Here is a 15,239-nt window from a genome sequence, read left to right on the forward strand (position 1 = left end):
CGTCTCTGCAGTTGCCTACTTGGTTCTGTGTGCGACCTGTTGCAACTCATTTACCTCGCAGCATTGATGGTGAACGCAGCGGTGTTCTCAATGTTTGCTCTGCTATGATTAAGCATATTAGCTCTGGTTTTTCTGTAACGTGAGGCGTTTACGAGAACTGGGTACGGAAAGTGGTATGCCGAGCACCTCGTCAGCGCCTCGTACAAGTGCACAAAGAAAACGAGACCATGCATCAGTTTGCAGGTAAATAACTTTGCGTCTCCAAAAACACTACGTTTCTGAAATGTGTTGCGGTATTTTGCTATGACTTATTTGGTTGCGGTTTACAATCTTGAGTTTAACCCACTTTTTGATAGATTTCTTGTTTGTTTACATTAACTCGTCAAGTTTACGATAACATCAGTTAGAAAACACAAATAAAATTATTTCTATTTAATGGCTGATGGAGCAGGTGAGGAAACGCCCAACATTTCGCTTTGTTGACATTCGAAACATTCACCAAGCGGCAGATTTTCTATATACGTGTCACCATTCTTCCTCATGAATTAATCTCCTTTTGAAAATTTCATTAATATTACAATGTTATCACGCCAACTTAGTGAGTTATAATGAAATATTCACATACTGGACTTTAATAATGGGTGTCAAAATACTGTTATACGAATTCAACAACTATATGACAGGGCCACTTGAAAATGCACAAGATGGCTCTAGAAAATCTTTGCACAGTAGCAAAATGCAAGCAGGCTGGTTATAGTAACGCTTGTATGTCTTTGTATTAACCTGATTTTTTGACAGGGGGCACGGTGCCGGAGCTTGCTTCGACCTGCCCACGGGTTGTCCTGGTATTGCACTACCTCCAGGCACGGCCCACATTCCCACACTTGTGGGAATAACCAAAAAAAAGAATAAAAAAAAGGCTGGTTATAATAACAGTTGGCTATTGTATTAACTGAGACTTTATGAAAAACAATCCACGTAAAATTGAAAATAATACCTAGCAGCCTTAGAAAAACTTCAGCAGATAGTAAACGGGATATTCCATCCTTTCTGGTGTTAATAACCTGTCTGTTAGTATTTGTGGTGGACATAGAGGGGTTTAAAAATATAAATCTAAACCGTTTATTTCGTTTCGTTGTTCGAATGAAATTTTCGTGACAGAAAAAAGTGCGAACTGTGTTCGAAAAGATTAAAAAGCCTTGCGGAAACGCCCAGTTAGCAATATAGACAACTGAACTTTACGCAGACATCTAAGTTCACAATGTCTGTGCGCGAGTGTTACACTGGGTGTCCTAATGTTACCTCTGCTAAGCTAACTTTTCTCGGATTACCACATGATCCTGTTTACATGGCTTAGTCAACTCGATACTCAAGCCGTCATGTAATTCAAAAATACATATTGTATCCCAATCAATATTGGTATGCTGTTTCAGAGAAGTATGCAGTTCAGCAACCACTTGAAAATGCACAGAATGGCGTTAGTAAATCTCTACACAATAGCAGAATACAAGCAGGCTGCTTATGGTAACGTTATGAAAAACAACCCAAGCAAAATTGACACCAACCGCAAACAACTGATTGTTTGACGAAAGCAACCTCTGTTGTGTTGGACATTTTGATATATTACCTTTTCTCAATCGGATTTAAATTTAACAGAATGGAACTGATCGACGATTGCGTGGCTTTTTGTTAGGCGATATTAAAATACATTGTTTTGCGGTTAACTACCTTTGTTTCATACCTTTTTGTAAATCTTCACGCAAAAGATCAAAACATACGCATATTGCAACTGTCGTTGAGAAAAATAAAATTAAACTTTTAACCTCAAGCCTAACACATCCCATCAATATTTGGTTATTTTTGTTCTATTTTGCATAGAAATAATTGCACCATATGACGCCATATCGACAAAAATAAGTTTAGCGAGTGGTCTGAGATCGTCGTTAATTAGCGACGAACTTAACAAAACTTGTTTACTGATAACGTGTACAAACATCCGCTCTAGTGCGGATATGAAAATATTTTGTGTGGGTGGCAAACAAGTTGCGGGTGACGATTGCGTGATAAATACTCGCTTTAATTCAGGAACTTCTTGTTTGTGGCTCGCTTATCATTACTACCTGCAGCGTTATTTCATGCAACCAAACGCCACCTAAACCTTTTGAACTATTTCTAATCTACTGGAACGTGCGACTTTCATACCCCCGTCATGATTTTTAAAGCTTGAAGGACAATCACTAAGAATAATGACATTATCATGACATTCGCCGAGTGCAATTTGTTCTGTAAAATTAAATTGCAGCAGAAAGTAAACAGGTTTCGCTAATATGTGTGTTAATGTTCTTGTCGTAACCAAATACTCTGCCCTTTCAGTAATATTTACGTGTCTGTTAGTATTCCTTATGTACATACCGGGGTTTTCAATAATCTAAAAATTTCTGGCTGTGCGGATGAAAATTCCGCATCTGGAAAACAAACTTTAAAAAGCAATGAGTAAAACTTTAAGTTTTGGAAGTGCGGGGACATTCAGTTAGCACAGTGGCAATTGCGCGCATACACCAACGTTCACAAAGTCTGTGCACCAATGCAACAATGGTTGTCCGATAGGGTTCCCTCTGCTAAGCTTGCTTTACCTGTTTACATTGGTCAATCGACTCGATACACAATCCGTCACGTAGCCAGGTCACGTGACTTTCAATATCGACATGTTGTAACGATGAGTTCACATGTGGTTTTAATTCTAATATAGTCTCCGCACTGATAGGATGTACATTCAGGTTGTACAAGAATCATATAGTTAATATCGTAAATGCCCGTGTCATATTACAATAGTAATGTTCTTGCCTTTAGTGTATTTGTACAGACTTCTTTCGTGTGGGTTTGTATGTGTTGTCGTTTCTATTCGTTTGTTCTGACACGTGGTCTCCCTGGAATCTTCACTTACACTGCAAACTTTAAAGCTTGTATTTTAAATCGTTGCCTATCTCGGTCTACATTAAGTTGCGAGGTAAAGATTGCGTCAGTGGCATCCGATACATTTTATTGTTACACGACAGAATTAAAGTAAACTTTCATTACGCAACACAAGCAGTAAGAAGAAAATAGATAATAATTCTCAGTCAATAATCAAACTATCATCATGTCAGAATTGTTCTTCTGGCACAGAAGTTTATAAAGTGTTCAATTGAAACCGACGTTTCGTCTGCCATCCGGCAAGACTTCCTCAGGGTTGTGTCAACAATAATGCGTCACGCGCGTTAGCACACAAAAAAAACCCAATGTGATGCATTAATGTTGACACAACCCTGAGGAAGTCTCGCCGGATGGCAGACGAAACGTCGGTTTCAAATGAACACTTTAGAAACTAAGTGCCAGAAGAACAATTCCGATTAGTTAGTATGCCTGGCAGCAAAATTAGCAGTATATTATCATGTCAATACGAATAGATGGACAAAATGTTTGTTCACTTTCTGTCGAGTTATTACAAGGAAACCAACAATCTTCATGTTCTGAAACCAATTCAAACAAGTAATTGACTGATTGCCGTAATCACATACGTTTTTCCAATCAAGTCCGTCGTACTTCAATGGCCAGGGGCACTCTCCAAAAAGAAAAAATTCTCTCTTTCGCCGTTACAGAGAGATTTGGGTGAAAGATGTCACTGATACGCATCTCTACACCAATGTCTTCTGTTTTTTCATGAGTTTTTACTGACACCAGATGGCGATTAAATCCACCATAGTATTCCTTGTCAAGAGATGTTGCCTTTACTTCATCAAACTGTTTTGAAAACATCAGTTCATATGCTAGACGCCCAACCTAAAACGCACAAATATCGTTGGAGTTACAAAAATGAAAATATATGCAACGGCCATTTGGTTTCAGCTTTAGCATTATGATTGGTAGAGGCAAGAAACTGGTATTTTGGGTAACTGGAATAACAATATTTAGGAAATTAATGTCATTTTCGGGAAGAAATAATAACCGACGACCACGAAACGAATATTTACAGAATGGTGAACGCCAATGAATCAAGCTGATATTTTTATGAAGCATTTATGCTCGTCGCAAGTTGGAGCAGAAAAGGTTTAGTAAATTCACACGCGGTTATTCCCAATACGTCTTTCTCAAGCGCGGTGTACAAAATTTTTTGTCAATAACCATGCGGAAAGAGGTACGTTTATTTTAATTCCAATGCCACATATTTATCAGTGGCTTCTTGAAGTACAGTCGGTTCATTAGTTGACAGAAACACACGTTTACTCGCATTGCTTTGTTTAATTTCGCTTTGGTAGTTTTTATACACGCCTTGACTTTTTTCATATATTGTGATAACTCAAAACTTCTTCGCTCCCCAAATAGGTTTGTTGGTTCGCCGAACATGAACTCTGTGTAAATCAATAAAATGTTGTACTTGAAATCAACATCAACGAAAAGACTATTCTTCTGAAGGTAGCTTTGAGCGTATTTACTTAAATTACACTGTGTGCTGTCATTGTTTGTCAACGGAAATACTGTTACGCGCCAGATAGCAAACTAGTTTAAAATATGAGATTGCCCAAACAGGTCTAAACGAAATTAAACCTTAGTGGTCAACAACCGACAAGCCGGAAACGTGCACAGTATATAATTAGCAATTTTGCCAGTTCCTGTATAGTTGGGTAAACAGGAGCACAAGTAAATAATCAATACGTGTTCCATCATTCGTACTTGGATATCTTAGGCAAATTCATAAATTCGAAATGTTGTGACTTACTTTAATTGTTCCAAAGTTGTTCGTTATACGACTGCAACGACCTAATAGTTACCAAGCTAAATTTTTAAGCAAGTTGTATTCAAAAACAGATACGTGGGTGTAATTATAGCAACAAGTTGCACTGTGCTAAGCTAGTTGATTTGATTAGTGGATGACCTATGGTACGGCAGTAACGACAATAATCTGTACTTCAACAAGACGGGGATGGTTCATTCCATCACTCAATGACGTCACATGGCGACATTTTTGTTGTGATGTCATAACTTCAACCTCATCTTTGTGGTAACGTAATCTGATGTTTCAGACATTTCTTTGATTGCGGCGGATTTTCACGTAGTAAAGAACTTCAAAAATAATTAATGCCACTGTTTAACGAGGTTGTGACCAAAACCGGTTATTTGGCAGTTTAGCCGAATAAATTCGGATGAATTAACAGACCTATTTACACTGTAAATCATATAGGTGGAAAATTACGGGTGGTTTTTTGTTATCGTGGCAACATCCACAAATGCGTGGAAATACACACATGTGGTATCACTATTTCCACCATTTATCTTACATCAGTTATATCATGTATCCGTCCATCACCCAAAAGGTGGAGTTGGCCACCACTAATCAAAACATTGGATTTAATGAATTAAAATTGCGCTCACCAAATATTTAGAAAACATGTCTCATTTCGTTCATTGAGTATTTATTATAATACACCCAAGGCCTCAGTGCATTTGGCTTTTTAGTAAAACCTTGTCGAAATATATACTGCTGAATCTCACTCGTTTGTCAAATTGGCTTTGCAAATAGAAATTAATTTTTTGGGTTTGTTTTGATTTTAAATTACTGAAGTAAACCAATTTAAACAGAGCGTGGGTCGCATTCAAAAGTTGATTTTATTTATTATTTCTGTGGTTACGACGTGGTCGTGGGCAAATTTACTGCGCATGCGCATTTACGTCGTCCACTTAATGCAATTTTCGTGAAACTTGTTTGATTTGGTGTCGTTACAATTTGTATAGCGTAACCGCTGTTAAAAAGTCAAGTCAAGATGGGTATGTATTAGTTGCATTTTTTATGTTATTTACTTACTTTTACAGTGTATTTAGCCTAATTTAAAAATGGAGGGAATACCTTGCCCATATCAGGAATGTTGTGAAACAATGGACAAACTTTTTACCAGACCTGTGGAAGAAATTACAGAACAAATCCATGTTTCAGCAGTGCTGTCAGAAGCTAGGGTTGGTTCAGCCTGAAACTGTAAAGACTGATAATAACATAACTTTTCAATATGTACCAATAATAAAATCTTTGTTGAATTATTTAAACCAGCAAGATGTGCTGCAGGCAGTTTTGTCGAATAACAGGTCATGTGCATCACAGACAAATGTTCTTTGTGATTTTACAGACGGTGAATATTTTTGTACAAAATCATATTTCAGGGGCAACCGAGACTTGTTGCGACTCCATTTTTATTGTGATGAACTGGAAGTTTGTAATCCAGTAGGTTCTTCAAAAACAAAGCACAAGCTTACTGTGTTTTATTAGTATGTGGGGAACATTGGTGTAAAACATAGTGCTAAGAAGCTGAAAACAATTGGTTATCATACTGCTCTTAAACCTGTTATAAAACATTTACAGTTTTTGCAAGAGAAAGGGATTGTCACATGTGATGGTGCACATACACTATATGGTACTATAGCAACATTGTCTGCTGATAACCTTGGAGCTCATCAACTTGGCGGATTTCGAAAATGTTTTAGTAGCGGCCGAATATGCCGCTTTTGTATGTGCTTGCATAGCGAAATAAAACAAAAAACATGTGAAGAAGATTTTGTTTCAAGAAATCCCACCACAAATGCACAACATGTTAGTGGTGTTGAAATGGACAGCACACTGTCTTGTGTATATGGTTTACTTGAAAGTTGTGCATTTTCATCAGTAATTGGTTTTTAACCTGTTACATCTTTGCCACCAGATATCATGCATGACTGCATGGAAGGTGTACAGCAGTATTTTTTGCCATATCTATTTAGACACTTGTCTTCAAAGAAAATTTGTTCTATCAGTGAATTAAATGAAAAGCTTAGCTGCTTTCCATATGGACCAACAGACTACAAAAACAAACTGAGGAGTCTACCAGGACAAGTTGTTCATGTTAATGGAAAGTTTTCAATGTGTGCAAGTGAGACATGGTGCTTGTTTAGGCTAATCCCACTTGTTGTGGGACATCTTGTTCCAGAAGGAGACAAAGCATGGAAATTGTTTTGCACCTAGAATTGATATAATGCATGTGAATCACTTAAGAAAGAAGAAAATAGATAATAATTCTCAGTCAATAGTCAAACTATCATCATGTCAGAATTGTTCTTCTGCCACTTAAGTTTCTAAAGTGTTTAATTGAAACCGACGTTTCGTCTGCCATCCGGCAAGACTTCCTCAGGGTTGTGTCAACAATAACACACACACACAAAAAAAACGCAATGTGATGCATTAATGTTGACACAACCCTGAGGAAGTCTCGCCGAATGGCAGACGAAACGTCGGTTTCAATTAAACACTTTAGAAACTTCAGTGCCAGAAGAACAATTCCGATTAGTTAGTATGCCTGGCAGCAAAACTAGCAGTATATTATCATGTCAATGCCAATAGTTGGACAAAATGTTCGTTCACTTCCTGCCGAGTTGTTGCAAGGAAACCAACAATCTTCATATTCTGAAACCAACTCAATCAAGTAATTGACTGATTTCCGTGATCACATACGTTTTTCCAATCAAGTCCGTCGTACTTCAATGGCCAGGGGCACTCTCCGAAAAGAAAAAATTCTCTCTTTCGCCGTTACAGAGAGATTTGGGTGAAAGATGTCACTGATACGCATCTCTACACCAATGTCTTCTGTTTTTTCATGAGTTTTTACTGACACCAGATGGCGATTAAATCCACCATAGTATTCCTTGTCAAGAGATGTTGCTTCTACTTCATGTTTCTGTTTTGAAAACATCAGTTCACATGCTCTAGACGCCCAACTTAAAAGATACAAATATCGTTGGAGTTACAAAAATAAAAATATGTGCAACGGCCATTTCGTTTCATTAAAGGCAGGGGAGCTAACCAAATTCTTACGGCTAGAAATGACAATGTATGCTTGCGTTGGAACTGAACGTGCAAAACAGGAAGTGACAAGAACTGAGAAGTTCAATAATAAAAGCAATTGCACGCAATCCGTCCAATTAATCGCGGTCTTTTTTTGCCAGCTTTAGCAATATGATTGGTAGAGGCAAGAAACCGGTATTTTGGGTAACTGGAATAACAATATTTAGGAAATTAATGTCATTTTCGGGAAGAAATAGTAACCGACGACCACGAAACGAATATTTACAGAATGGTGAACGCCAATAAATTAAGCTGATATTTTTATGAAGCATTTATGCTCGTCGCAAGTTGGAGCAGAAAAGGTTTAGTAAATTCACACGCGGTTATTCCCAATACGTCTTTCTCAAGCGCGGTATACACAATTTTCTGTCAATAACAATGCGGAAAGGGTTACGTTTATTTTAATTCCAATGCCACATATTTATTAATGGCTTCTTGAAGTACAGTCGGTTCATTAGTTGACAGAAACACACGTTTACTCGCATTGCTTTGTTTAGTTTTGTTCTGGGAGTTTTTTTACACGCCTCGACTATTTCCTTTTTTTTAGAGTAAAAAAGTTTAACTATCGAATTTCTGCAACCATTTAAAGAAACACCAAAGCGGATGATAGGTCGTGTGGCCCTTTTAATAAACTTTAATAAAGTGTTGGTAATGTAAGGCTCTTCTGGGTTAATAAAGTGTGCGTTGCTGGTTTACGAGATGTCGAGTTCGAGGCACGAGTTGCTCGTATTCTCTCTCCGTGTAACGAACAATGGTCGTTAAATTTTAAACTGGGCGGCGAATATTTCTTCGTAAAACCTGAACGTTTTAAAAATGAGGCAATACAAACGCCTAAACATGATGAAAACATCAGATTCAGATTAAATGCTGCACAAATGTACTCATCAGGCACTGAGACAAATTCAAAGACTAGTAAAATTTCTAGACCTTTGGTAATGTGTGGATTGCTGGTTTACGAGATGTTGAGTTCAAAAGAGTCCCTCGTATCCTCTCTCAACGAAACGGCGAGTGTTTGCCAGTCTCGTCAAGTCAGAACGTTTTAAATCGCAAGACACCAAGAACGTAACTTAAACCATATCAACAAGTTTAACTACTACCGTTATATTCAGTGTTTAATACAATCCACTATAAAGTTCTGATCAACTTCAATGCATTATGACGTTACACTATCAAATGCATTGTTCGTAATTTCCATTGTTTACAATTAGAAGCACGTGACGAACTGGCTTCTTTGTAAAATACCAAAACATTTTTTTTGCGACAAACACGACACTACTAACTTAATGGATTCAACTTCTTCCTTTCGGTAAACATAATTTCGATTCAAATGGACTCGTAGTTCTCAATTTGCTCTCATAGTGTGAAAAGGTTTGTTAGCTTTAGGGAAAGAGCTTGAATTTTTTGTTGAAAGCAGAAATGGTTTTTCAGTATTTTTGCCTTAAACCAAGAAGGCACGAAAATCTACAGACCCTGATTAAATAACACAAATTGCCAGGTTTTGCCCCCTGGCCATGTTGATAGCCAATGCCTGCTGTAGGCTCTATGTGTGGTTGAATGATTTTGAGTTATTTGACATGAGCACAGCCGTTGCACCACGTTTTACGTTGTTGTGTCGTTATTTTAACACAAATATTAATATTGTGGAGAAAAATGTAGATGGATGACTCTCACAGCTTTATTTATTTTGTGTTGAAATATTTGTATTGCCGTAGATGCATTGCCACGATGTTGAACGATATACCACAAAAAAGTACAAAAGTTAGGTTAAAAAAAGGTTCATTACCGGATCTAGTTTCTCGAACTATGTTTCCTTTAAAGTAGTAAAGGACACTTGTGACACCAAATTGGATAATTGGTTCGACTCTAGTTTGGCTTTAATATTTCTGTGTGATCGCTGAATTCATACACAATATCAGACAGCTTGAAAGCAGTTCAGGTAAACAAAAATAATAAAATTTTCACTACAACCAACTTCTGTCCTGGTCAGTACTTATGTTCAATGTGATGATTCAATGAGGAGCGATTTATCAGACACGTCGGAAGATGTTGATTATCCGAAGATGTTTGTTTCAACCCTGACGTAAGATAGTAAGATAGCGTCTAAAATCGAATTCCAAAACAGAGCTACGAAATCAATGGAACTTAAAGATTTGAACAAATATTGCAAAACATCTTTCGAAGCTCAAAGCTCTCATTACCAAAAAAGTATTGGGCGAAATGTTTGTTACATCATAGTGAAACTTGGTCTTATGTGCCGGATGTTGAATTTCATTGGGTTTTGCTTGTACTGAAGATCCGTAAAAATATAGTTCATGTGTAAATGCTCCACTATCAGTGCCGCACGTATCGTCGAGTAAGGTCATCGCCGGCAAGTTGCCTTTCATATTTTTTTATTATTCTTTCCAGTGCGTTGTTTCCTCTTTCTCCAATCCTTTCTACTTCTCTTTCCAGGATTGCCATTGAAATGAAACTAAAAATAAGGGCGACTAACAAAGGAAGTTGCTGAAATTTTAACAACCTGTGGTTTGTTGGTTGAGTTGTTGAGTGTGAAGAGTTGTATATGGTTACTTGCTAGGTGGCGACACTGGATCATAGAAGTAGTTTCTTGTGCAAACGTCCATTTGCGTGATATAAAGTTACATTCAAAGATGTAACTTAGTCACAGGAGTGTGTATAAATGAATGCGAATTTATGCATAAAATTTATACATAAGTACTTAAATGTTTTGAGTTTGTTCTGTTAAATAATAAAATATTATGTAAGATGTAGGTTTAAGAAGCAAGGAATGAAAAGCGGAATGTTTTGTTGCGTTTCATGTAAACAAAATAAATTACGCAATGGCACGATTGGCAGGATCGCTTACTTGGCGATCACAGCTATCGTATCAATATCATGAGGTTTACAGACTACGAAGCACAGACATTGCAGTCTTGCTACTTTATCCTGAGAAGTCAGAGCGAGACTTGAAAAAGTAAGCTCCCGCTGAGGTTTAAACTCATGGAACAGGGCTAACTAGGCCCAACGCTCTACCAACTGAGCTACAGGATTTTTAAATTACAGATTGAGTGATGGCATCGCAACTTTATTAATGGGTTGTTTCGTTTCTGAATTCATCAAGCTACCTTCAGAAATCTGCACAGTTACTATGTAGAATTTTGCCGCGTAATAACGTTTACGGTTTAAATAACTAACCGCAATATGGCAACTTGTTATACGGACAATTCCTACGTATAGATCCAGGAAAGTGCGTTGTTACAAATTGGAATGTGTTTAAGCGAAGGTTGACGGCGGCTGTAATCCAGCAGGTATTTGATTGAGAAAAGTTGAACGGAAAGTTTTGGTTGCAAATGTTGTTCTACAGAGTGAAATTGGCTATCGATTTGTTGTGAAATTTACTGTAGATAACATGCCTGTACGTTTAATAAGCTTTGCATTAAATTAAGGTCGCAATATCGCAATCCTTACGTGGTTTGAAAACAATGTGGCGCTTGTGGATAAAGCGTTGGCTCACAGGTTCGCTGTACAATAACTGTCATCTGTCTCGATATTCAGATATGGGCACATACCTGTATAGTTTGATTGTGTACGTGTCATTTTTTGGATAACGTTTAGTATTAAATAAAAACAACCCTGCCTGACTTATACATTGCTTGTCGTAGGATCTGTTCTTGCTACTTCCGCCACCACACGCATTAAAAAGTGCTGCATTTCCCGTGGAGTCAGGAGTTTGCATCGACAATTCTACGCCCACCAGCTTACAAAGTGCGCGATTACAAATTATTTGGGGGACGATCTATGAGCATTATTGTTATTATCGCTTGGAGATAGGCTTTAAGGATTATTTAAATGTTTGACGACGTTGGCATGACGCCATGGAGAAAAGTTTCTTAGTTGGTATCTAGCTTTAACTTAACGATCGGGTGACGTAGTGTGGAATGCGTTCTATTGATTCGGGTCGGATTTTATTTAGGGTTTACCTTATGGTGTGGAAGGAAAGTGTTAAATAGATGCTGTTAACGTTGAAGCATTGGCAGTGTCCTGTTATGGGAGCATTAAAGTTTAATATGTACAGGGTTGTCTACATTAGTATGGGAGTTTAGTAAGTGAGTATAATTAGGGTTAGTAACGGTTGGGTGGTGGTGGTTTTCAACGGGAAAAAGCGTTTTTGTTTTGTCAAAAAGGAGGATTTTTCCATACTCTTATAGAGGGGTTTGGGTGGAAGAGTATTTCCGGTCCAGAGACAAAAACCACAGGCAAGAGTTCCTCATGGAAAAGTCAAGATTAATGTAAGAGTTGTGGTTATTCCGTATGTTAGGAACATGCCACATATAGTGTGGATCACAAGGCAGTGACCATGACACTTCAGTAGTTCTGATATTTAGTCAAAAAAATCAGGATTTATTACACAATATCATTGCAATGGCAATTACCAATAGGACCACGAGGCAGGTGAAGTTTTAAGTGTGATTGGTTTTATTACAGACTCATTTTGATCTTTTTACACCTGCGGTTAGTTCTACGCATAAAATATCGCTCCCCGATCTATTGCTTTTCTTCGCATAAAAAGCAGTTCTAAACTGTAACAACTTCGACATGACTATCAACAAACAAAAAAACAAATAAAAGGTAGTTGCTGTAGACATCTTTGACATTTGCAGGGCCCGAACTTTTATACTTCATGCTTTTAAGACCCTTGAAGTGATCACACAGGTCACAGCTTCCACAAGGCCTTGAACAGGCTCTATGTGGTCACTGATCAGCCCTACAACAAAAAGTAGACCGTCAGATGTCAGATAACCTCGTCGACTTGTTCTAAAACGATCGTTTTCGTATGGATGTGTCAAACAGTGGCTGCTTCCTGCGTTGAATTTAAACCAAACAAAAAACAACTGCAAATCAACAGAGAGTTGTGTTTGGTGAAAGAGTGTTTGTGATTTTTGCGATACAACAACAACGTCACCTATGGTTTCAAATATTCAAGCTGTGTTTTGCAGAATCGCGTGTAATTTGATCCACCATGAAGCAGCCCAACCACTGACAAAGGACGACCTCGTCATCCGAAACTTTGAAATACGAGTCATTATAATACGTTTAAACAAACCCTCGTGTAGAAAGGAAGGTAAATGGGTTTTGTTTGATGCAAGCAAGACATCATTGTACCGTTTCCAGCGATGTAGTTAGAGCTCTTTTGGACAATGAATCTATTCATTTTATTCGGAGTAAGTGATGGCAAGGTTTAGATTGTTATATTTTAACGACTTGTGTTAAACCCAAATCTTTCTCCGAATATTGGTTGTGTCAATTTTTATTGTTCTGTTAGAATTTTTTGTAAAATAATAGTTTTGCTTAACTTTGAAACAACTCGTTGCAATAGTAGAAAAGATTTTTTTAGGTAGGCAACGAGTCAGGAGGAAAGATCTTCGAAAGACGGTTTACATATAGAGATACTGCGTATAAAACCAACGCAGTACTTTATGCCTGACAAAACTGATAAATTATATTAAATTAGTTCAAGGATTTTTTGCTTTAAGACACTTTAATAGAATGTGTGCGAAGAATATGTGTTTTATATTATAATTAAGGCCCTGTTGGCCATTTGATATGTTAAGATTGCAAGACGTCAAGATTTTCCCGGACATGTCCGGAATTTCGGACCAACGACCGCCTCCGCGCGGGAATTACCAAGTACATAATTGTCATCTACATCTAGCAATTAACGTAGCACATTAATTAATAAAAAGCATTTTCTCTGACCTATCTTCAACTTGGAGCCTTTTGTAATGGCACCAAATAAGGTTGATTGCTAGACGACCGATTTTTTTATGAAAAACCTTTGGTGTTAATACACAAAGCGCTATCGGTTTAACTTCGGTGTTACAATCGTCAACCGGAGATACGACAAAAAGTGACTAAATGTTCGAAATTTCGAACATTGCACCTGTAAATAGCAGGTGATCTAACGTAAAAAGCATGTCCGACTCTTTTGCTTGTTTACGAAGAACAACGGCTGAGCCACTAATGTTTTTCCTAGGAAACAATGAAACGGTTACGTGGAACAATAGGCCGCAACTTTCTGGAAACAAAAGGTACAATGGTGGACATGAAGAAACCCTTTATGTTTAAAATGTACTAAAACCTTATCCTAATGTGCCGTTACAACCCTCGAACAAAGAAAACCGTTTCAAAATATCATATTATGCTATATGATAGCGGACAACTATGTTTCTGCCGACCCTTGCGTTGCTGTAATGGGTTTGTGTTTTGTCTCGTCTGCCGCGGGTCTGGAGACAAAATTTTTCTGCAACGCCTCATGTAGTCGCAAAATTGCGGGAATTGAAAAAAATTAGTATTTTTTTATTCTTGTAGTTGGTGCCAACAATATTACACAGCATAAAACAAAACGCAGCAAATAATCTTACCAAAACAAATGGTCAGCTAATTTCACAAGAGTACCAGAGAACGACAGATGAATATGTCTTTTATTATACTCGAACAGTTAAAAAATTTATTTAACAAGAGACAAAACGACATAGCATTCACCCACCTGAATTGATCAACACAGAGGACATGCATTCTAAAAATAACGACGTTTCACAACGAAGGAATATTAGAATGACACGGTATTTACAAATCTTTGGGTTCATATTGGACATATAGGAGTCCAGTACCAAAAGTGATTTGGTAATCGAACCAATCGATGCCATATCTAATCCGCCAGAAATTAAGTCTGTCGCCACGATATCGTTCCTCCGTATTGGTATCCATCGTAACTGGGACAATGGGTCTGCTGTTCAGTATCGACTGTCTCTACCAGCACAGTCTCAACATCGCCATCACGTGCCTGTATACTGGTGCTGTCGACTGTTAAGTTACGTTAGAAGAAAGCCATGATATGATCTTTCCCATACTCATATCTCATAATACTTTTCGGTGCCCGTGCACAATAAGGCTGTAGTGTGTGCTATTTCCCACACTCTACATAGCAGCTTGATTAGCTTTTAGCACAAAATGTCCTGAAAACGCGCTCCTAAAAGTGATCAAGCACGACGAATACAACACAAACGTGTGTCCAAATTGAAATGAATAACAGCGCAACATTAGCGCACCAGAACAGGAGCTTTTTGTAAATGACAAACAAACACAATTGTACAAGCAGTTTGCAGAAATGGCAAATACTAGCACACTTGCCAAACTGTTTTACGACCGATCTATACGCAACTAGGCTGCGCGTTGTGACATCCATCACTTACATTAATCGAATCGCAGTAAAATTTTTAATCGTCACAGGGCACAGTTAACAGACAAAAAAACATTACCCAGCAGACTTGCAACAAAGTCC

At 37.8% G+C, this 15,239-nt stretch overlaps 1 pseudogene; it reads left to right on the plus strand.

The window, feature by feature from the left end:
• Nucleotides 1–758: 758 nt before the first annotated feature.
• On the plus strand, nt 759–879 carry LOC145909775 (U2 spliceosomal RNA; annotated as a pseudogene).
• The last annotated feature ends 14,360 nt before the right edge of the window (nt 880–15,239 follow it).

This window comes from Ascidia mentula, chromosome 7 (genome assembly GCF_947561715.1).
Source record: "Ascidia mentula chromosome 7, kaAscMent1.1, whole genome shotgun sequence".
In the NCBI taxonomy this organism is placed as follows: domain Eukaryota; kingdom Metazoa; phylum Chordata; class Ascidiacea; order Phlebobranchia; family Ascidiidae; genus Ascidia; species Ascidia mentula.